The sequence below is a fragment of the Ambystoma mexicanum genome, chromosome 3q (assembly GCF_040938575.1).
Source record: "Ambystoma mexicanum isolate Mex_15411 chromosome 3q, UKY_AmexF1_1, whole genome shotgun sequence".
Classification (NCBI taxonomy): Eukaryota; Metazoa; Chordata; class Amphibia; order Caudata; family Ambystomatidae; genus Ambystoma; species Ambystoma mexicanum.
In genome coordinates this window covers 712,132,267-712,157,961 of record NC_090926.1, presented here as the reverse complement: position 1 = coordinate 712,157,961, position 25,695 = coordinate 712,132,267, and the positions used below count along the sequence as shown (strand labels likewise).

Below are 25,695 nucleotides of genomic sequence, written 5' to 3'. Positions count from 1 at the left end.
TTCCAGACTCACTTATACAGTTCACCTGGTAAAATCTTCTGCCAGGTACTATTGTTGTGTGGGGGTGGACTTCCAACCTCCTTACCCAAAACAGGCCCACCTCTTAAGAAGCAAGTGCATGTTTGTCTGTAAACCAAGTTTATTGTACAAATGGCTGGGAGGGGCTAGACGACTCTTTAGAGACTGAACTAACCAGAGTATCTCCGAACCAAACAAAGATTACACATTATACACATTTTGCAACATTTTACACACTCCCACATATTTCTTTATACATTCATCCCCCAAACATGATTGGTTAGCCCTATACAAGGAAATCCAATCCCCCAAGTGCCAACACTCTCATTGGATACATTCATTTAACCACCATTCCCTTTTGACATACGTTCCGGAGGGGATGTGGCCATGATCTTCCCTAAGTGGATTCCTGCCTCTGTCATTCCTAAGCAGGCCTACTCCCCTTTCAGATCCCTCATCTGCAGGCACTCGCTCTCTCCTGCCCATTCCCTTACTGTGCCCACCATCTATCGGTCACCTGGACAGATCTCCTCCTTCCTCTCTGAGTGGGCGGACATCTCCTCTTCCCTCCTGGACTCAACCACTAAACTCCTCCTTCTCAGAGACTTTAACATCCACCTGGATGCTTCCTGTCCTTCCTCTGGACTTCTTTCCAACCTCTGTGACTCTCTCTCACTCTCTTTTCTCCCCTCTAGCCCGACTCACTCTGCAGGGCACACGCTGGAGGTTCTGATCTCGTCAAACCTTCCCCTTTCGATCCCTCTCACCACTCCTCTCTCCTGGAGTGATCACATTCCCCTTTCCGCCCAGCTCACCCTCTCAAATCCTAAAAGCCAAGTCTACTATGGCACTGCCACCTACGTTCTCGGTTATCTGACCCACAAAGCGTGAGTCAGTTGAGGTTTTTGATGCCACTTTCCCACCCCTCTGCTGACTCAGACCCTGATACAGCCCTTTCCATGCTCCACTCTGCTATATCTGATACTCTCGATGTTCTTGCCACTGTCATGAGGATCCGCCTGAAGCCCAAAGCCAAGTGCAACTCTGGGTACAACTCAGACCTCGTCACCCTTAAACGCAAGTGCAGGGTGGCTGAGAAAAAATGGCATGCTTCCGGTACACCCTCCGACAAACTGGCCTGCCGCCTTGTCCAAAGGCAATACCGGCTCTCTGTCCACACCAAGAGGAGAGCCCACATCCAAGCCTGCATCTCTGCAGCATCTAACAACTCGGCCAAACTCTTTAAAATCTGCAAGGTACTGGCCAATCCGGCTGCAGTCTCAACCTCTCCTAACCCCTCCCAGTCCTTCTGCACGGCCCTGGCTTCTAATTTCATCTCAAAACCTCAGGACATCCTGTCCGCTCTTTCTTCCGCTCCCCTCCTCCCTCTATTCCCTGGTCCTTCTCAAGCCCTTCTTCGGCCACCACTCCTCTATCCTTCACTGCCTTTATAATGTTCTCCCCAGATGAGATTTCTATACAAGTCTCGTCAAAACAGGTTCACCCATGTTCCTCCAAAACCATCAAGGACCACATTGACACGCTCCTGTTTTGGCTGAGTTCTGCAACCACTCTTTCGCCACTGGAGTCGTCCCATCCCCCCTGATACACTCCCTTGTACACCCTCTTCTTAAGAATCCCTCTGCCGACCTTTCCTGACCGGCTAACTATCGCCCAATCTCCATCACTCCTTTCATGGGCAAACTTCTGGAAAAGCTGTCCATCTCCCAGCTTAATCTTCACGCTGAATCTGTTGGTTGTCGCCATGACCATCAGTCTGGCTTCAGAGCTGCCAGGAGCATGGAACTGCTCTCCTGAACATCCATGAAGACCTGCTCTCCAACCTTGATTCCAACACCCCCTGTGTCCTTGTCTTACTTGCTCTCTCTACTGCCTTTGACATGGTCAACCATGCCATCTTGCTGAACCGTCTCCGTGATAACCTGGGTATCAACGATCAGGTCCTGGCTTGGCTGACTTTTTCCTCTCCAATCAACCCTCCCAGGTCCAACTTGGGTACTTCCTCTACTCTATCTCTATCTCTACAAGTGGTATACCCCATGGGTCTAACCTCTCTCCCGGCTGTTCAACCAATACCTGGCACTTCTTGCCACCGCTTTGCTGCTCTCAGTCCCAACTTTCAGTGCTACGTGGATGACACTCAACTCATCTCTGACTGTCTGCCTGCTATCCAGGAGTGGTGTGCCGCCAATGATCTCTGCCTTAATGCCAGTAAGACCTAGATTCTCCTCATCGGCACACCTGCTCCTTCCTTTCCTGTCACTCTCTAGCCAGCCTCTCTTGGCCCTCCCCCTGCTCGCACCTTGAGGCTAAAATCCTCGGGGTCATCTTCGACTCCACACTCTCCTTCTCTCCTCACATCTCTGACGTCTCTAAGAAGTCAGACTACTAGCTGGACCTCCTCAGAGGTATTCTTCCTTTCCTCTCCTTCCCCCAGAAGCTCACTGTCTCCAGAGCTCTGGTTCTCTCTAGGCTGAACTTCTGCAACAGCCTCTTTCTAAATCTTCCTCCCTCTACTCTCCACCCTCTGCAACTCATCCAAAACAGGACTGTGAGATTTGGCCTTGGCCTCAAGCCCAGAGATCGTATGTTTCCAGGACTCAAATCTCTGCACTGGCTGCCAATGGCAGCGAGGGTTAAGTCAAACCCTCACCATTGTCCACAAGGCCTTCTGGGGCCTGGGACCTCGATACCTTCAACTCTCCCTTCCTAAATATCTTCCTTCTCGAGCTATTCGCTCATCCGCCTCAAACTCCCTCAGGGTCAGTCGCTTCTCCAAGCAGCGAGTTGGTGGTAGATCTATTTCTTCTGCTGGGTCCTCCCTCTGGAACAGCCTCCCTGCCTCTCTGAAACTTGAGGAGAACCATCTCCAGTTACGGAAGCACCTCAAGAAGTTCCTCTTTGTTTCTGCTTTGTCTCCTCCTCTCCCCTGCTTTTCTTTTGGATGAACCTGAAACGGCACAGATTACCTGGCTACTCTCTGATCTCGGGCCTATGTCCCCTCCCCACCAGTGTCACACCTGCAGTTCCACCCTGGAAACCCTTGCACTCTGGGACTGTTTCTGTATCCCTACTTTCCCCTACCAGCACTTGATACCTTATGCCTGCACTTACCCTTGCACTTGCTACCAGATGGCTGGACTCTTTATTTATTTAGTGTCTTATTATTTTACTGTTTATGCTATGCCTGCCCCTTCCCTCTTCCCCCCCACACTTTTCCCCTTTGCCTCTCCCCTGCACTTGCCCAATCTAAATGTCACCTGGCCTAGTAAGATCACTGTCTTTGTCTCTGTTCCCCCTCCCTTGCCTCGTTGTGCCTTGAAAAAAGTGTGCATAGGCGCGTTATAAATGCCATATCATATCAAATCATATCATATAATTTGTATTTAGCTCATATTCACAATGCACCACTTTTCGGGATCTTTCCGTAAAAGGTTGTGAAACCATCATGTAGTTACATACTCACACACAACAATCCTAATTTATTACACATTCCATTTGGTCTGTGACCTCTAACCTGGTTGTGATGCATGTGGCTTTACAGGGACACTTCAACAATATGAGGAGTGGGAGAAACAAATAAGTGACCTTTGAACCTATGTTAGCCATCTTATCCACCCAGACTTGCTTGCGCCCTCAAGCTCTACAATTTCATGCCACATTCTGGTCATTCCTGAGAACCTTCTTTGCCACTCATAAACCATTGACCAACTCTGCTCGTAAGCAGCCCTTGCACTTGATTTATTACCTAGCCCCAAGTCGACCCTACCAGGTGGCTGGACTTCCTTGATCACTGAATAACAACTCCCATGTACTTAAAAAAAATTACATCTCCTCTCCACAATAGCACCAAGTCGTAAAAACCCTGGCCTGACCGCAACTGACCATTTGATTTTTATTACAGCTGCCTGAAATTTTGTTAGCTACCTTCCCCCATCCTTCAACCTCTGTCAACCATCTTCCAGGTCGCACAGAGTTTACCTCGCCACTCCAGATTTCTGTGGCCTACACAAACTCCCAACTATGAGGGTACGTGCAGTATATTGATTTGTGTATTCGCCATATACCCTTTGTTCTCCAACTATCCCAAACATAATTTCCTGAAAACTCCCATGTATTTATGTCCGTGTATGTAGGTTCAAGACTACTGCGTTGCCTCAAAGTGCCTTCTCCAATCACAAATCTCCTTTCTCGCATGCGCATATGAAGCTCCTTGCTTCCCCTATTTAGGCACAGTGTGGCATTCAATGCGACTACATTTTTTTCATATTGTATCAGCAGACATTATGTTGCAAGGTGTGTGCAAATCTTAAATGCATCAACTATACGCAAAGTAACACTAATAGTAGCATTCGTCCCACTATCATTAACTACACTAGATACATGCTAAATGTCAACATTGCGACCACATTGCCATCACCCCAGTCACCAATATGACACGCGCAACATCAACCCATCTTTCCCATTGAACCCTTTATTGACCACACTAACCATCCCCCTTTAGTTAATTTGTTAACTAATAAACCAATTCCTTGTCTTGGGGAAAGAATACCTTACAAACATCTCTCATGCTAGTCCCACTGTGTGCATACTCCTCCACTGAACAAACCCAACTCATCCCCCCATCTGCAACCTACCTGTTGTTATATACAATCATCCCAATTTGGTGGAGGGCATAAGACTGCACCTGGAGTCCCAACCAACCCTGAGCCCATTTCTAACTCAGTTTGAGTACCCATATGATATGAAATGGCAGTGGACATAGCCTTGGGCAGGGTCACCGTCATCATGCCAGCTGCTTTAGGTATCTGGGCAGAAGAGCATCATATGAGCATCTGACAGGTATAACAGATAATGAGCAAAAAGACAAAAATGAGGCTTTTCACAACTATGCTTATCCAAGAAGGCACCCACATGAAAAGAAAGTCCAACCAATGGTCATTAGAGATTCCTGCCTCCTTCTCCATGACCCCCCCTTAGGTTATGTAATGCAACAATTGTCTTTGCCAAAGTCCCATTTTCTGAATTAGGAGGCACAAAGGTAAAGCACATGCTCCCTATTTTTGGCACACACCCCCTTCCGTAGCTGTCAGGAGGTCGAGGATATACCGGTTCTGCAAAGCCATAAGCCTCAAGGACCGCAGTTCTTTTTTAAAAGCTGACTGTGATGAATTTTCAAACAGTGAAAGCTGAACCCACTTCGCATTCACAATGGCTTGAACCCCAGGTGCCAAAAGGGAAGAAAAGAAAATTTAAGTGCAGCTTAACAGTCGGTACTGCTCAGGAATATTCATCAGAGCTTCTATAGATGCTGGGGATATGTAGTTGGATCGTGTAGTCTGCTTCTTCAAGCGCGGGCAAAGCGCTTGAATTGTCCAGGTCTGATGATACAAGGAATGCAAGGTGCATAGGGGCCAAAATGGGTACAAATGTGGCTTTAGATGTTGAGCTGGCAAGTATCAAATGACTCTGGGGAACATTTCAAACAGACACATGCAGTGTACTGAAATTGCACACAACTCATCAGGCTGGAGGTAATTGTTGATACGCAAACTGTTCAAAAGACCAGAACGCATTGAGAAGTGCTGATGTACCTCCAGCCAGATCAGCAATGCGAAGTGTGTGGCTGCAGTTCCAATTCGTGCCAACAGGCACTTTGCCATTGCCATTGCCCTTAAACCACAGAGAAACATGTGTAAGTAACTGTATCTTAACAGGTTTCTCTGGCTCCTTGAGCTATGTCAGATACTTCAAGCACTTATTCCAGAAATGTCCACAATCTTAATATATTTGTACCACCCCTTTTTCTGAAAATCCTCTCTTTTCTCCAACTCTGCAACTCTTCACCCCTTGCTCCTAGCGATTATTTACAGCAATAGCCACTTCCAAGTTGAACTGTACACTTTGCATACAGTGTATACCCTTCTGCTCTTTACGATCTATGCTTGAACTCTCCTTGTCAATAGGTAGGATGGAAGCTGTAACTGACTGCCCTTGAAAGAAACTGCCCTCAGACCCTGTACAGGGCTAGGTGCACCAGGAACAGTGCTTCTGTTAATTCTACCAAATCAGGAATAAACTATCTAGGCACACCAGAAGCATAGGGGATAGGAGAACAAATGTAGCAAGACCCTCCAGACCTCTCTCTCCCCCCTCCTCATATGCATGTACAAGATATTATCAGTTGCAAAGACATGAGCATTACCTACTTCATCTGAATTTACATTATCGTTATTATGATTGTTATATAAACGGTTATTATTGTCTGCCTCGTCTGAACAGACTAACAAGACGGACAACAAAAACATACAAGCAAACATCCTAATATTCAATTGAAGTCCACATTTCCACTTCATATTTACAATAACAGTCTCTGGTTTTTATTCATCCCCTCTTCTCAGCTGGAATGAACAGTGAATCTTAGGACATACTTAACTTTGAACCTGCTTTTGCTCCTGTGCCAGTGGAGGGGCATGATATCCCTTTTGCACATCACTGATACAAATCCAGCTCTCGTTGTCTTCCACCTCCAGAGCAGGCGGAGTCGTAAAAATCAATCGGTGTGGCCCATGGAAATGCCTCTTGTTCCAGCATTGCAACAAAAGAATAGGCACAAATCAGGTCTCTGGGGAGCAACTGCGTCTGATGTGGATCTTCAGATTCTTTGATGATTTCTTCTGTTGACTGTTGATGAGAGAGCACAACGTGTTAAGATACAAGGCTGACACTTCTGGTTAAAATGCTAACGTATTCCCTAAACTCAGTGAGCATGGTCTTGGTTGAGGAACTCGATAGAGGTGGTCCTACCACTTTCCTCACTGGACGAGGTGGAACATCTTCTAAATCCTCTATCAGCCTCCACAATTCCAACACTTCTTTCCTATTTTTCAGTTACTTCCCCTTATATTTTGCCACTATAAATGTATAGATTTGGTCATTGTACAATGGGAGGGCTGTGCACATATACTCCAGTGGGGACGCTGGCTCCATGGTAGCAACCCACGTTAGATCGTTTTTTAAGACCTTTCAGCTACTTCAGGTTCTGATGCATGGGTACCTGGTCATCCTGTTGCCCCGTCCCTTCCCGTTCCGATACCCCACCCATTCTTCTTGTCACACCTCATACATTCAGACCTCGCTCCTATCCCACACCTGTCCATCCTATGCTCTCTCTCCCACACCACTCACACCATCACACCACTCGGCTCCCAAAAATCCTACACAACATACCTAGACTGCTCCTGGGTCAACACAAATTCAATAACAATATCAATGCAAAAACACTGAAATATGACTTTTTGTTCCCATGTCCCCTTTATATTGGGTGGGAAGATACTAGGCCTACTCAATATACAGAGCCTCTACTGTTATTTCTCTTTTCCTCTTCATCATACAGTGCTGTCTTCTACCCCCATTTGGGAACAATCCTGTTACTCCTTTATCCTCTTTACTAATAATAATTTTAAGTCAAAAAAAGAATGCCACACGGTCTTCCTACTCGACACCCATACTTCAGTCACTGCGTCTCCACTCTCCACCACATCCTCCAACAGTCACGTCCCCCACCCATGTTGTTCTCTCATTCAAAAGGTACACTTACATCTACGTGCTCTCTCAAATTCCTCCGTCATGGGGTCCCATCAATGGCCTGTACAAACCGGGAGTGGTGCCCCGCTCCAAAGCACATACAGGAATTCTGGCAACAGAGCTCCTGTAAACAACTCCATTTTGTGCACGGGGACTGCCATCATCAGGTGGGCACAGCCCCTCCGAATGTGTGGCAAGGAATACTGTGTCCCTATAGAGGGTCTGGGATCATGTTGGAGTCACCACATTTGTAGGGTAGACACAGTAAAAACAATGCTCTGAGAAAAAAAGATTGGTGCACCTCATGCAAGGATAGCAAGGTTTATTTCGTACACAAAAATGAAAAAGTTGACAGAAGGTGCTGTGGAACCCAACTACCACAGAGGGCACTGGTTAGTTCAAAACAAACAGGATATTTTAAAGCACTTTGTCATGACTTGTGACACACACAATGTAGGGTATTCCCACTCCACCTCCCTGGGCTACCCCCTATGTACATAGGGACCACCAGCCAAATGTGAGAAGAAGACACCAGTACCACCACGTGGTGTTGGGGCACCACCACAGCGGAGGAAACCTGTGGCTGTCCATGGGTGTTTCTGTGGCCTCTTCCCTTCCAGCCCTAATGCACTTCCGCTGTGGTGCCCTAATGCTCCTCCAGCCCTAATGCCCCTCCTGCGGTCCCTTACAGCTGGGGCAGGGAAATGGCTTCATGTGTTTGAAAAACAGACAGCAGGTATAACTTTGGACGTGGGTGATTTGAAAAGTTTGTTTGTCACAATGCTAGGAGACCAGGCAATTGGCATTTGGGCTGAGGCACGGTATTGTAGAGAAGGAGCCAAGTACCTCCACCTCAAGCATCGCTCCCATGTTGCCTATATGTTGGGAACCAGAATGTGAAATACGTGCAGTATCAGTGAAGATACCAATACCAAGGAGAATCCTGGAAGCAAGGTTCCCATTGTGAAAACCATACCTGCATACACGACAGTATGATGGCCATTTCAATGAGATACCAGAAGAAGTGTGAAAAGTTAGTAAAAGAGCAGATTGGTAACATTATACGAAGCAAGACTGACGCACCCAGAAGAGATGTAGAGACAAGAGAACATAGATATTCTACAGGCATCAAGAAAGTATCAAAGATAAGCAGCATTTTGGGACTGAGATGAAGATGTTTATGCTACAGAAAAGATGAAGATATCAAGTTATTTTACACGCCATATATATATAAATATATATATATTTTACATGGCCGCGGTAGCAGCCATCTAGTTATGGTTAAGTTGGTGTTTCCATAGGAAGAGCACTTTTTGGGCGGCTTATAACATTGCTCCCCCTGGACGAATCCTCACCAAACTTTGCAAAAAAAGTATATGGCCCACTCTGAATTTTTTGGTGAGGATTCGTCCAGGGGGGGAAAAGTTATAGGGGGGGTCCCAAAAGACTGAATGGGGAAAAAAACTTTGCGCATGGCTACAGCCCGAACCGCTGGACGGATTTACACCAAATTTGCGGCAGTAGCGGCGGCCTGGTCCCGAAAGGGTGCTTTTGCAAATTTGGTGTAAATCCGTCCAGTAGTTTTTTTTTAAAATGACCAAAATGTAAGGCAAAAAAAATCTGTGTTCGCTTCGCGGACGAACTTCCCTGCTCGCTCCGTGGACAGCACCCCAATTGGCCCATGGCCTTGCGTAATGTCCGCGGACATGTGACATGTTCGCTGATTGGACAGCGAGGGGCGTGGAGCGCATCAGATTTTCTGTGGCGCCCACCATCTTGTATTCGCCGTCGACCGCGTACAGCGCGGTGAAACGTGGATAAAAAATTGTATTTAGTGCCCTGTGTTGGTGTGTAAAAGTGTTTGGGGAGGGCGGGGGAGTATGAGATAGGTTCAATGTTTTGTTTTTTTATGTGCTAGACGTTTTTGTTGCGTTCAATTTGTCCGCGGAGAACACGGCTGTTCTGACATTTTGTAAATAAACTAAATGGTGTGGTGTTTAGAGGATGGAGTATGTGTCATTTTTGTTTGCAAGGAAGGTAAAAATGAGCTATGAACACTTGCGGTGTACTTAATTGTTCGTAAATACACAAACTGGGGGTGTCCTCAGGACGCTGTCATTATTGTAATCTGTCTAGTTGAATGTGTTCTAAGGACACTCGCGGTGCCCCGAAATGGTTGCAATTACACAAAATGGGGGTGTTCTGAGAACGTTGTTTGTATTGTTCGTTGTCAGGGTGAAAGTGTTTTAAGACCACTCCTTTTGTCCGGTAATAGTACAATTTCCTATGGGCATCAACCGACTTTTTGTCCACTAAAGAAACGATAAATCCGGCTGGTGTGCGCCAAAATTATGTGATAATCCTATGACTGGCGCTATTAACCTGGCTGACTTGCTTTTGCAACACTAAATCATATCTCCCGCCCCTAAGCCTGATATTATCAAAGAATTCATATTCCCCACCTATCTCCGTGACGTTACAGGGTGCGTCATCAAACGCGCCCAGTCCTCTCCAGTCCTAAGTGACTTTACACAGAACCCGGAAGACAACACATATTATGTCACAACACAGCGCGCCACAATTCGGAATATGAAACAGTGATTTAAAAGCAAACAGCAAGATTGTAAATTTTGTAAAGTACATTTATTTGACATCAAATGTTTAGAGAATATTCAGCAATTTGCATTTGTCTTTGTTGTCGATCCGCAAAAGTTCATGTTGAGGCACGCGATGTTCCTTTGCGGTACAGAGGTTGTTAGATCAGCTTACTACTCAGTGCGCCACAATTCGGAATATGAAACTGTGGTTTAAAAGTAAACAGCAGGATTGTACATTTGGTAAAGTACATTTATTTCACATGAAATGTTTAAGGAATATTTAGCGATTTGCTACTGTCTCTGCTGTCGATCAGCAAAAGTTTATTTGGAGCCACGCGTTGTTCCTTTGCGGTAGATAGGCTGTTGGTTTATGATAAAAGCAGTAAATGGTCGCTCTGATAATCGGAAGGTTGCTCCAACAACGAGCCATTAGACCACCCTATTGCTTGGTATGTTGTTTGTAGCCGCTAGTACTGCGTAAGGGCATATTGGTCCTTGGCGATTGTCCCATAAAATGGTGAGGGTCATGAAGTTGCATATTTGGACCTGAACCTGGCAGTTGAAGACCCCATCCGCTGGAGTCTGTAAATCGTGATATAGGCAAAATGGGGCCACATACCTGTTTTAAAAAACATAAATTAGTCTCACCAGCCGATCGTCATTAAAAATCATCATTTTATTTATTAGGGTGTGAAACTATTTGCTATCGAAGATAGTGCAGCAGAGTATGTTAGTAATAAAATAATAATATTTTCCCATTCATATAGCGCTAAGAACCGTGAGGTATCTAAGCGGTGCTTATTATTAACCACGGTGTGTGGTGCTCATTTATCGACCACGGAAGGATGAAAGGCTGAGTTTGGGCTTGCCGGGATTCAAACTTGCGTTAGCAAGCTGTGCACGGATGTCAAAGCGAGCGTTGTACTCACTGTGCCACTTGACAGGCTACAGTGAATTGGCACAGCGAGTAGAGCACTTGACCGCCTATAGACCGGTTAAATTATTTATATTAACCCACCCTGTGTCGTCTGCCTTTTTCAGAGCCCTCTAAACGACAGGGGATCAATTCGGCGGTGATAGTGCGCGGTAGAAAACATTATGCCACTTTCAATGAACAAGTTCAACTTGAGCGGTCTTTAATGCTACGCTATTGTAATTAAATTTGGTATAAAATAATTTAAAGGGTTACTTACAGTACAATTGCAATTTCCATTGTCTACGAGTGGTGCAGTCCCAAAGTACGACTCTGCGTGTGCCAACGATCTTTCGCATAGTGATAGAATATATAAAAGTGGTTTCATTTCAGAAATTTCATACTTATCTTCTCTTACGTTTTAGCAACACTACTTCAAGAGAAGTCTTTCATCACAATCTTTGTCTGTCAAGGTCAAAACACAATGCAACCTTATGGTCCGCTTCGTGAGCCTCTCCGGGGCACGAGAAAAAAATGGAAGCAGCTGACCTTCACTGTAAACAAGCATAAATTCTTACTTTGCAACATTCTGTGTAAAGCCATCTGTAGAAGTTGGTTTTTGCACGCCATGTTTGTATATTGTGTGCGTGATATTAAAAAAGGTTTGTTTAAAGGACGTTATGGTTCTAAGTACAGCCGAAAGACCCCTGAAAATAGCAAGTTATGGTAAGCTATGAAAAATAACTCGCGCCACCACCGTGCACTGCTAAGACTAACACCCAGGACATCAAAGATGACATTGCAAATGGTATTGATGAAATCACTGATGACATCACATGTGTATGTACTTTTCATGGAATTTGTGTACTAGGGATTTTTATTATAATTTTCCGAAAAAAGTGTCAAGGATATTGCAATAAATATCATACCGTTATTAGTGCTTTGAACAATTCATTGCTATAAATAGCATTGTATTATGGGATTCTATCTAGTATACTGAGCTACTAATGGAGAAAGATAGCATTGTGTGCAGAGTACAAGATGAAAGTATAATATTTGTAATGTTAATATGTTGAATAATGAAATGATAATTGTCCTGAAATCTTCGAAAACTCACAAAATGGGGGTGTTCTGAGGACGTTATTCGTATTGTGTGATTGCTTAGCTGTATGCAATGAGGGAATGGCACAGAGATTAAAGTGGACGCCGTCTGCGGACACCGCGGCTGTTCGTGGACAGGGCGTGCTACATCCAGGTTTTTCCAGGAAATCCAACATGGAAAGAAGACTGTACGGATCAGCCAATCAGATGTCGAGGTTGTGGATTTGTGTTGAAAGAGACTGTGTGTGGTGAAGATGGCAGAAGTGGAGAAAGTCAGGGTGTTGTGCTCGGAGATATGTTTGTGCATGGTTTACAGCAGTATGCTGAATGCAGGCACGTTGCAAAGAACTTTGATGTCAAAGGAGTGGAGGTGGTGTGGAGCACTGTGCCTGATTGCAATGTACAGGGAATTGTACAAGTTTGTGAGGATATGGCCACGATGAACAGTCCGCATGTGGTAGTTTTGCACTATGGTGCTTTCCATTTGGGCAACGTCAGTGCCCCTACTTTGTTGGCTGATTTGGAACGCTTGGTTCAAGCCGTAATGAAGATCCTTCCAAATGCGAAAGTAATTTTTTCTGGATTACTACCTAGGGCAATATGGCACAATAGTTCAGTTTTTTGTCCTCAGCAAAACATTGCTAGGTGTGTCATCAACCGAGGCATGTGTGCCTTCATGCTCAGAGCTGGTATGTTCTTCTGTAACAATGAGAATATTGATGCCAGTAATGCTGTTAATTTTAAAGAAGATGGTATTTCTTTATCTTTTACAGGAAATGCCTTTCTATTTTGGATGTAAGGGTTGCTTTGGAGAAGGTTATGTAAAGATTTTAGGAGTAAAGTAAGAAATAAAAACAAGAAAAATAATACAAAATAACAGGTGTCTGTCAAGCATCTGTAAAAAAAAGAAAAACGGCTCTTTTCAGAGCCAACTTCAAAGGGGAAATGGGGCACACTATTTAAATTAACATTCACCATGCTCAGATTTTCGATATGTCCGCGGACATGGTGGTAGTCCACGGACATGAAAATCACTATGAAGGGGTTAGTATGTTCTATGTTACATGTATATGAAGTCAGGGATATTATGGTTAAGTTGCGCTACTAAAAACCTATGAAATTCAGTGAAAAAACTTTGTTAAAGGGACATTATGGTTCAAAGTAAAACCGAAAAAACCCTGAAATTCGGCAGTTATGGTAAGATAAGCAACCATAACTCGCGCCGCCAACGTGCACTGCTAACACTAACACCCAGGACATCAAAGATGACATCACAAATGTCATTGATGACATCACTGATGACATCACATGTGCATTTACCTTTCATGAAAAGTCTGTACAAGGGATTCTTAGTGTAATGTTAATAAAAAAAGTGTCAAAGATTATTGGAATAAATATCAAGTGCTAATCAGTGCATTAAGCTATGCATTGATATAAATAGCATGCTATTATTAACTTCAATCCAGTATACTAAGGTACTCATGTAGAAACATAGGCATTGTGTGCAGCATACATGATGGAGGTGCAAGATTCATAAGCTTGCCATGTTGAATATTGAAATGATAACTGTTTTCATATTAGAGTTTTGCGTACAGTGAAACTTGTGATAAGTAGGTAATAAAACCCACTTACTACATAATTGCATTGTTATACACAAATCACAAAGAGACAACACCACCTACAAATATGAATATATACAAGGGAATTGAAGTAGGAAAAAGAAGCAGCAATAGTAACAGAAAGTGTTCATAACCTAACTGATTACCTTTATGGAGAGAAATGATTGCTCTGTTTCAAAGCTGTTACTTACCCTATCTATATATATCACATGATGTGCCTGGACCCTAAGGAAAATAGTGTGAGTACAACATATAGACATATGAGCATATACAGGGAAAGTACAGTAATAAAAAAACATCAAAAGTATCAAAAAGTGCTGATAAATCTACTGATAATTTTAATGCACAAAAAGGATTGCTATATTTCAAGGTTGTGACTTCTCCTATGTATATGTTTCAGAGCTGGTATGTTCTGGACCATAAAGGAATTATTCTAAGAACATACTTGAAAGATAAGTCTACGAATATAGTAATTTACAATTTTTAGTTCCTGACTGTTACTGAAGAAAATCATGTGGCCTAGATATGTCAGGAAAGGAAAAAAAGGGAGAGCCAGCCACATGATGTCATCAGTGATGTCCTGGGTGTTAGTGTTAGCAGTGCACGGTGGCGGCGCGAGATATGGTTGCTTATCTTACCATAACTGCCGAATTTCAGGGGTTTTTCGGTTTTACTTTGAACCATAATGTCCCTTTAACAAAGTTTTTTCACTGAATTTCATAGGTTTTTAGTAGCGCAACTTAACCATAACGTCCCTTTAACAACGTTTTTTGTTACTGAATTTCATAGGTTTTTAGTAGCGCAACTTAACCATAACGTCCCTTTAACAAAGTTTTTTCACTGAAATATATATATATATATGTGAATGAACTATGGATGATTCCACTACGCATTTTAGCAGAGCTGAACCATAAAAAGGAAGGCTTTTCCAGTATTTTGCAGCTGAAAAGCTACTGAATTACATAGCTGAATCAAGAAGGGCGAGGTTGGATCATCCCCAAGAAGTCAAGGCCACTCTAGGCTGGAATGATCAGACAGTATCTACAAACGTGTTAAAGAACCAAATCCTGTTCAGAAGAAATGCACGAAAACAGTGAAGATGTCAGAGGTTCATTAAATAGTAGTATTTTAAATACACCATAGCTCAAAATCATGGTCATCAGTCAAGTGCATGGCTGAAAATGGGCAACCATGTCGAACCACACCTATGAAGGAGACAGAGTATGCTGTGCTCCCTCGTATTCTCCAAGGAACATTTCCAAGGCCAGGTTCAAAGCCTTAATTGACATGCAGACCACAGAGGTGATGACAGATGATTTGCTAATTGGTGGGAAGCTATAGTCAAGACCAACCCACCAGTGTAAAAATGTATTTGCCATAATACCACCTGATAGTAAATATTGGCCTAAGCACATTAGCTTCACACCGTAATATCACAATGAATGAACCTGAATAAGATGACTACGTTGCCATTTGTAATATTCGCCATTTTAATCGCTTCCTGCTTTCTACTCCATGCTCAGATTTTGTGTTTTTGGCCTTAACATGGCAAGAGGCCGCTGTGTGAACTTTAATCTGCTTTATGGTGCTTTATGGTGCTTACATAGACAGGAATGTTGAAGCTGCCAAAGTGAATTGTTTATCCTGCACTGAAGCACCTTGAAGCTAGGGAAGAGCTCTGCTATTCAGTAATTTAGGGGCCATCCTGTCCCAACAGTGCCTTCTCTGTTCAAGCAGTAAAATAGAATAATAAACAGCTGAACGTGCTCCTCTGCAGAAATCCATATTTTCTCTCCTCTTAGAACTAACTGACCTTAAGCCCAAAACAACAGTAGATAACATAAACAAGTAAAAAAAGGAATGTTACCTTGTACCTTGTACTAGAAAACATGATATGGCAGCCCCACATACGAATCCATCCCAATCCGAGACAGTAAATTGTCTGATGGAAAACAGCAAACTATGCAGTAATGATGTTTAAGTATAAATCAGTCACGTAGGCAGGTCACGAACCCTAGACTCTGCATTACATTTAGGGGTTGGACAATGCTGTTCGGAGCTGTAAACAAACAGTATAAATGTATGTACTTTTGAAATGTTCGCTCTTTGAGAACCGAGTAGCTACTTGTTAATAAATGTAATTGTAACTTTGACCAGGTGACTGGCGTATTTCTATTATTTGGTAGTAAGCCTTGATTTTGGTCTTTCAGATGGCGCCTGAATAGGGACCCTCAGGATTGATGCCACATCGCTTGGATGAAGGTGAGGCTGTCGGACCAGGATCGGAGAGTGATGGGGCACCCTGCAAAGTGAGACGTGATTCCTCCACAGTACTGCATGACCGATCCCTGGATGATGGGCAGCATTTAGCGGGCATCAGGATGAGGGTCCCGGAATCGAGGCTTGTTTGACGAAAGCGCCAACCACGACAATTGATGTCCAAAGCAAGTGAGTCATGACCCGATTTGTAAAAGTCCTGATATTTGTTTGGTAGTCAGTGTTGTGTTTGCAAACACAAATGTAGCCAGGCAAGACAGTGATTTTGATATGCCTGTGAAATTGTCATTTTTTCGCTGTGGAAGACAATCTTTGGAACATGGCCAGCCAGCGCCACCGGAAGTGTCGGCGGCATACTAAATGTACTGTAAGTACGGCCTGGGAGCTATTGTGTTTAATACTATTTGGCACAGACAAACCAGACATGTCCCCGAGCTTCAGTGGCCGGATTATGTCAGTTTCGAGATCGCTCGCTTAAAGCATTTAGAATCTGTATTATTGCTGAAAATGGATAGGCCTGCAGCATTTGATGCTGTTAGAGTATGGAGGAAGGAAGCTATTTAGCGACTTAGAAGTAGAGAGAAGCATGCACTTAGAAATATGACGAATTCTGAGAAAGCATTATTGCATAACCCGCAGAAACAGTCACAGTCCATAAGAGGTATGGACAGGGCTTTCCAATTAGATATACAGAAGATATACAAGATTGCATGCATCAGACGAGTTAATTAACAAACTGTTGAATGAGCGCAGAACTGATTCAGGTACTGATCCAACTGTACCACCTCCTTATGTGCCTCCTCCTGTTCTTGTTCCTCCTCCTGCAGTAGCTCCTATACCGATAATTACAGCTGGCATTCCTATAGTTCCATCAGCACCTAGAGCGTCATTTCCTCTGCCACCTACTGAACACGATGCGTATGTACTCTCTTTGTCAGGTGGTTCTGCTCCACCAATAGTGGTTGACGGGACAGGAGCTGATTCAAAAATTGGGACTCGTAGCACGATATCTAAAGACAGAAAGAAGGAATTGCATACATGGGCTGAAACATATGTAGAAGGGGGTGATGAATCAGCCGCTTTGGCTGCAATGTCCGATCATAGGGTATTCCTGAGCAGAAGCTATTGATAGAGCGGATGGGAACGTATGTTGCTGAAATATGGAGTGATTTAGCAGACACTACTGTCCCACATAAGTTGCAGGATTTGATTTCTTCGCCCGTTCAAGGGACACTGCAGCGAAAGTATGTGAGCATGTTGCACAGATATTTGTGTTCAAAAGAGAGCTTGATCGTTTGCATAAGGATTAAATGGATAAAGGTAGACGGCAGGCTTCATATGCACAGAAGATGGATTTCAGATGTTTCAATTTCTCCCACTGAAGTGCATGACACGTTTAGTCAGTATACTCCGGTGATGCAAATGAAAGTGTTGCAGGTGATGGTTGAGTATTTGCAGGATGAATGTTTGAAGAGAAAGGTATGTTGTCCCGCCGATTTGATGGTTATTTATAAAAGGGCATTTTCACCTGATACCGCATTGACTTATTTGTCACTTGATTTGGCCTTACTACTTAACAGACTTACAGACCTTCCTACGTTGCAATTACCAATGAGGGAGGTTCCTTCGACACTTGTCCCGAAGGTAGAGTTTCCTGCCGATGAAGCTATACCCGATTCCGCTATTCCGGCAACTATATCTTGCTGTTTGTTCACGTCCCATTCTCCAGACAGGAAATGAATACCATTAAGTAATCAATTCCAGATATTAGGAAGAATCCAGCAGGATTTTACACAGAAATAGAATCTGTTTTACACTTGTCCGTTTTTACACTGGGTGATATTGATTTAGGGAAACAAATTAGAACTATAGACAATCAGGCAGGGATGGGTGATACATGAGATGACTTGGTATGAGCAGATGGGGATAGGAAGGCCAGCGAGAAACCGCCACAGGTGATACTGATGTTGCCAAATAACATAGTGACTAAGTTAACCCCTTAAGTGCCAAGGACGAGATACGTCGTCCTTCGCACTTAAGGGTTTAATGAAAGAGAAAACGTTAGAAGGCATTGAATGGCGACATACCAAAATCACCAAAAAAGACCTTGGCACTGGGGGGGGGAACCCATGTCATTTAAAAGGTTAAAGACTCTGGTTCCCTAGAAGAGAATTATATGGGACAAGCTTACTGCCTGCATGCAAGGGAAGTCAGAGGGTGCAAGAGAATATTTTAACAGATTTGAGCAAGTATTTTTGGATTTTAGTGGTCAAGATTTAAGAACGGAACCAGAAAAGACACTGTTTGTGGACAAGTTTGTGCGTGGATGGTTGCCTGAAATACAATCACAGATTATGACTTCTTAGAGTGCATGGCAAGCAAAATCAAAATCCGAAGTGTTACACATGGCCCAATATTATGAAAACAGGGTTAATACGGAGAAGGTGGAAAAGAAGAAGGGAGATCTGAAGACTAGAGTGTTATTACAGCAAATAGCAAGAAGAGCGAGAGGTGGGAATACACAGTCAAGAGGCCAATTTACACCTTAGGGTGGCGCACAACTGGGTCTGTACATATAAACCAATGTGCATACTGCAGACAAGAAGGCCATTGGCGAGCACAATGCACATACCTTCAGCCTTTGAATGCTTATTTTACTGAAGATTTTACATCTGACGATGTACTGTTCCGTTAGTACAGCCCAAAGCAGGGTCTGGAACTGATACTTATTCCCGTCGATCAGAAAGGGCCCTACATTGAAATGAAGGTGGGGAATAGGGAGTATGTCTTTTTAATGAATACAGGGCACAGAAGTGTTCTATTGATCATCCGGGGGTTCGAGATATTCCACTGTCAGGGCAGAGCAACATTTCTGTAGAGTTCTCTGGTACACCAGTGGTTAGTCCGGTCTCTCGGCCGGTACCAATTTCACTGGGACCGTTCACTGATTATTGTCCATTTCTATTGACGACAAATTGTGGCGAAAACTTGTTGGGATTGAATTTATTGAAGAAATTGAATGCTGTGATTTATTGTTCTCCAGATGGAGTGTATTTGACGATTTCGCCCCAACAAACTTCCATTTCACAATTTTTGTCTATGCCTTTGCCAACTGAATTAATCCACATGTTTATGGGCAGTGAATGACAATGACATAGGGATTTTGCAGGTTGAGCCAGTCAAAATTGTTTTTAAATCAGATGTTACATTGCCGCATATCCCACAGTAAGATTTCGGTTGAAGGAGAACAGGCTTTGTTTCAGATTTGATACACCGAGGTGTGATTGAAGAAATTGCGGGGAGTGTGTGTAATAGCCCGATTTTACCGGTCTACATAAAAGGGGATAATGCAATTCCTTTCCATTTTATTATTGATTTGCGTGCAATTAATACGGTGGTTGCTCCACAGTTCCCGATTGTGCCTGATGTCACCGCTATTCTGACTATTCTGACTATGATTCCAGCTGTGGCTACACATTTTAGTGTTTTGGATTTGAAAAACACTTTCTTTATATTCCGTTACATGCTGACAGCAGAAATTTGTTTGCGTTCTCCCTAGGGGGATGCTCGTTCACATTCACTCGTGTTACGCAAGGGTACACTGAGAGTCTGAGTATTTACAGTAGAGCTTTGAAAGAACAGCTCGCCATGCTTGAGTTGCCTTCCACGTACACACTGTTGCAATACATAGATGACCAATTTATAGCTGCGATTCAGAAATCGCCTGCAGGAGGGCACTGTGTTGTTGCTTATTCATTTGGCTGAACATGGGCATAAGGCTTTTTTAAAGAAATTCCAGCATTGTTGACAGGAGGTCGCCTATCTGGGCTATCTCGTGTCGAAGGAGGGCAGAAGGCTGACACCTGAACGAATACAAAGCATCTCTGATATGTCTGTTCCAAATACACAGAAGGAGGTCAGGGCTTTAATTGGCATGGCTTCATATTGTAGACAATGGAACCCACATTTTTCTCTGTTGATAAAACCTATGTTGGCACTGACAAAGAAGGACATTCCTTTGCCTTTACTGTGGAACATGGATTGCCAGAATGCTTTTGATTTGCTTAAAGCTGCGTTGTGTTCAGCGCCAGTTTTGGGCACAGCAAATTACGAAAAGGCCTTGTTTTGTATGTGCATGAGAGAGATGGTTGTGCTATGGCTGTTTTGACCAGGAACATGGGGGCAAGAATAGGCCATGTGGCTATTTTTCTTCTACGTTAAATCCTGTTGCAAGTGCTTTGCCAAGATGTTTGAGAGCTGCAGCTGCTCCTGCATCAGTAACACAAAGTGAGGGTATGGTTTTAGGTCACTCTTTAACCGTGATGGTACCCCACTCCGTAGACTTTCTATTAAACAGAACGCAGACTCAACATCTCACATCAGCTCGAATAACAAGGTACAAGCTTATTCTATTTGCAGCGCATATCCAAATTAAGAAATGTTGTTCATTAAATCCAGCTGAACTATTGCCTTCTCCACAAGAGACAGACCGCAGTGACAGGATGTCACATGATTGCCTTTATGTTACAGAACAAGAAACTAAGGGCAGAATTGATTTGGCTGATACACCCTGGAAGAATCCACAAGGGGAGCTATTTTGTGATGACTCCTGTTTTAAGCTACCGGATGGTACATCCACTGCTGCTTATGCAATTACAACGTTAAACACTGTTGTAGAGAGCAAACGAATTCTGCACAATTCTGCACAAGCTGCAGAGATTGCTGCATTGACTAGAGTGTGTGAAATTTCTGAAGGGCTTACTGTAAACATCTATAGACAGCCAATACGCCTTTGGGGTGGTTGATAATTTTGGACGACTATCGGGGACATCACATGGGATGAAGATTCAACATGGTACTCTGATAGTGCAGTTATTATCAGCACTTGCGCTTCCCACGCAACTAGCAATAATGAAGTGCGCCGCACACCAGAAAGTGACAGACGATGGAGGAAAAAGAAATGCTTTTGTTGATAGAATAGCCAAACAAACTGCTACTGATCTGCACTCGAAAATGTATGTGCTTGATTCAGCGAGATGAGTTACTTATACTTGCATGATGGAGGAAGGGATTAGCAGTGTAAAAGAGATTCAGGCGGAAGCTAGTCCAGAAGAAATGAAACAGTGGGCTGAGGGTCCAGCAGGTCTAGACGATGAGGGTTGTTGGGTGGACAATGAGAAATAGAGATGGATGCTGCCCAACGGCTATGTCACTGATATAGTCACCATGGCTCATGGCCCAACACACATGTGTGCTAGAAAGATTTGTCGATAGTTAGATCCCATTTGGCATAACGCTAATATCCAGAAAGCTGCTGAACGCTTGGTTCAGAGTTGCATGATATGTTTACAACACAACAGCGGAAAGGGACCACCAACACCAAAGGGCAGTTTTGGTCCTCCCTCCATGCCATTCAAAGTGATCCATTTTGATTTTATTGAGTTATTGCCATAACTATAAATATGTCTTAGTTGTAGATTGTGTCTTTAGCAAATGGGTTGAAGCTTTCCCACTAAAAGACAGCACAGCAATAGCAACGGCAAAGATCATGCTTATGAAATATTTTCCTAGGTTTAGCTTGCAGAGAGTAATTTGGTCCGACAATGGCCCACACTTTATCGCTGCTGTCATACTGCGAATATGTGCAGGATTACAGATCAATAAATGTTTCCACTCAGCCAGGCATCCTCAGAACGCCGGTCTGGTGGAACACCACAATGATATTTTGAAGAATAAACTTGCAAAGGTGTGTGCACACAGCAAACTGAAATGGCCTGATGCTTTGCCAATAGCCTCATTGTCGATGCGGATGACTGCACAGTCAAAAACAGGGCTCTCCTATGAGATTGTCATGGGGAGACCAGCAAATGTATGGAATGCACCGAGACCAAAACGATTGAGAGACATTGAATATCCACTTTGGTCTGATTATTGTGATATTGCGTTTGATTCACCAACAGATACATGCAGCCATCCCTGTAAAATACAACGGTCCAGGTCACTGACTCCGACCTGGTGAGTGGGTCTTGTTGAAAACTTTTGAGAGGGGCACCTGTCTTGCACCTCGCTGGAAGGTGCCCTACCAGATCCTTTTGGCTACGCAAAGAGCTGTATGAGTGAGCGGCAAGCGACATTGGATCCACGCGATATATGTGAAAAGAGTTCCTCTTCCTTAGGCCCTCTGACAAATGGGATGAGAAGGAAATTGATGATCCCGATGCTCCAAGTGAGCCAGCTCTGAGCACTACCAAGGACATCAAGTGTGCTAATAAATTGCTTCCTTAGTCCGTGGGGCCTGGGGAGACTGCAGCTTTTTCTTCATTGTCTTCTTCACCATCGACCAACATTGTTTCATCCTCTTCAGAGAGCGACAACACTCTGTTTGTTACTCATTCTGTACCTGGAGTTTCAAGGTACATTCTTGTCCATGAAACCGGATTTAGATTTAGGGACTGACATTACATTTTGTAATAGAATAGGAAAGTGCAGCTAGAATTCTGCACCCGCAAGAAACCCACAATGAAACCAACGTTGAGCCAGTCCCTCGTCATTCCTCTGCTGCATGTGGTAAGAGGCAGGGACCAGCAAAGTTACCTTCAAGCAAGATTGCCCACATGGTGAAGTGCCACCTACGGATGAACTACAGTGAGGATTCTTAACAGATGCTGAGAAATGATGCCTGCTTTTGGGGCCTCTCGTACTAATGATGACACTGACATGTTGCCAGAAATGGGCCTGTTACTTGAAGGCCCTGGTCCCCTGGGACCTAATGGACACTGATCACAATAACAGCTTGTATTACAATCACATTGATACCTGTATTGTAGTACTTAGAAAGTGTGCATCCACTTGATACCCTATTGCCAACTGCAAGTGTCTCCACCTATGTGCAATAGCATGCTCTTCATACTCAAGACCTCACATATAGAGGGGGTTATCAAAACAAAACCCTCTTGATGATAAAGAATGCAACACATGTCATTTTGAATAAGACCAATTGATTGGTTTGCTCACATCTGCCACAGCATGGAGAAAGGGGGTTGGGTTGGCACATACATCCACTCCCTCTAACTACTTCTTGTTACGCTTCATTCAGGGCATTATTCTTTGGCAGATGAAATGATAGTATCACTGGAAATTTCAATGGTACGAATCTCAATGAGTTTGAAAGATGGGTTTTGGCAGCTCTTGGGTGTTCCTGTTTGCAAATAGGAGCAAGCTAAATGCTGCTTCGACTAGGCCTTCTCATAGACTCTCCAGACCATACCAATCCATGATCACCTTCAAAATGGCTCCCGTGGGTAATAGGGATGCCATGCCTCCTTCCTACAACATTAACCATGATCTGCACTCTGTCCCATTCTGTATACAAAAGGAGGGTTCCCGGCCAATGGGTTAATTCGATAGATGCATGAACACTGCTGTACTGGCAAGTGAAGATAGGCCTCTGCATATAGGGGGTCCAGTCTATTTTATTTGTGGGAACGAAGCATACCCATGGCTGCCAAGAGACTGGAAGGGTACATGTTATTTGGGAATACTCTTACCAGGTGTATATATCGCCACCACTGCCAAAGTGTCCAAAGCTCATCCCAGTGGGGATGCGGATAGTGACACTCCCCTACAGATTCTGGGTGATGTTGCTAAATCCTTTGTACCATTATGGGGACAGATAATAAACTCCCAAGATATTAGGAAACTGGCTAGGGTCTTAGAGAAAACCATCAATGAAACTACTGACATCCTATACAATATGACACTAGAGCAAAAGGGTGTCTAGTCAAAGGATCGAATCTAAAGGGTCGACAGGTCAAAGGATTGACACCAGAGGGTCGACAGGTCAAAGGATCTATTTTTTTTTATTATATATATTTTTTTAGGTTTTCATTTAGGGTAAAAAGGTGTTTTTTAGCAAAGAAAGTGGGTTGGGGGAGACCCCCCGCAAAAAAAAAAAAATATGTGAAAAAGAAAATATATATCAACCCTTTGGTGTCGATCCTTTGACCTGTCGACCCTTTCACTGTCGATCCTTTGACTGGCAACCGAGCAAAAGGCTATTAGATTAGTGGCTGTCCAGAACAGGATGGTACTAGACATCATTCTGGCTGAGCGTGGTGGTGTTTGCAAAATGGTGGGATCCGAATGTTGTGTTTTCCTACCCAATTCCTCCCCTACCATATTCAAAGCAATACAGAGATTGCACACCTTGAGTAATGAAATACATGTTCCAGAGGGAAACTGGAATATTAGTGCATGGTTCTGGGACCTGTTACGAACTTGATGCTGGAAGATATTTGCAGTTTGTATGGTGATTCTTGGCATTGTACTATGTTGTTGTTGCTGCATGTAGTGTCTTCCTGTTATTTGTTCCATGATAGGGGGTAGCTGTGCACAAGCCATTCGTAAACTAGAACCTAACACACATCTGCTGGGAAATGTCACTAATGCCTTGGTAAAGCAGGATGGCACCATAAAGGAATTCATGTTAATCAATGTCTATGAAGATAACGATTCAGAGTGTTCTGATGTTGATACGTGGTCTCCGGATGATGCTATGGTTGGTTAATGCTCTTCGCATAGGCCAAAAGCAGGGTTTGTGAAAATGTATTTGCCATAATACCACCTGATAATAAATATTAGCTTAAGCACATTCGCATCACACTGCAATATCACAATGAATGAACCTGAATAAGCTGGTTACATTGCCATTTTCAATATTCGCCATTTTCACCGCTCCTGCTTTCTGCTCCATGCTCAGAGTTTGTTTTTTTTTGGCCTTAACATGGCAAGAGGCCACTGTGTGAACTTTAATCTGCTTTATGGTGCTTTATGGTGCTTTCATAGACAGGTATGTTGAAGCTGCCAAAGTGAATTGTTTATCCTACACTGAAGGACCTTGAAGCTAGGCAAGAGCTCTGCTAATCAGTAATTTAGGTGCCATTCAGTCCCAACAGTGCCTTCTACATTCTAGCAGTAAAATAGAAAAATGGGCAGCTGAACGTGCTCTTCCGCAGAAATCCTTATTTTCTCTCCCCTTAGAACTTACTGACCTTGGGCCTCATTACGACCCAGGCGGTAAGTTACCGCCTGGGCCGTGACTTTACCACCATGGCGTAAACTACGTTTACGCCATGGTGGTTGGCGGACTTACCGCCCCATTCCGAGTTTGGCGGGGCGGTAAGTCCCCAATCCCCATTTACCCTTCCCCATTCCCATTTTTGCCCCATAGGGCATAATGGGAGTGGGGAAGGCGTTAATTACGCCACCGTAAATTACGGTGGCGTAATTAACTCCATGGTCCCTTAGCGCCATGGATTTTAACACCTGCTAAAAGCAGGTGTTAAAAGCGCCATGGCGCTAAGGGACCTCGTACTCAGGCGGTAAGGGTCGGCGCTGTTTACGGCGCCGTAAACCCCTTACCGCCTGAGTTGTAATGAGGCCCCTTAAGTCCTAGAACAACAGTAGATAACATAAGCGAGAAAAACAAGGAATGTTACCTTGGGTACAGCCAGCATAATGAGGGCATCAGAGGCTGCGGCTACCCTCTGTGGCCATGCGGCTT

General features: G+C 43.8%; 1 long non-coding RNA gene across 1 annotated transcript in view; it reads left to right on the top strand.

The window, feature by feature from the left end:
• LOC138582899 (uncharacterized) overlaps positions 1 to 25,695 on the top strand; it is a 79,845-nt gene that overhangs the window by 11,464 nt on the left and 42,686 nt on the right. The window contains exon 2 of the long non-coding RNA XR_011305099.1: positions 16,067 to 16,304. This is a non-coding gene — a long non-coding RNA (uncharacterized lncRNA). The remainder of the gene's footprint in view (positions 1 to 16,066; positions 16,305 to 25,695) is intronic.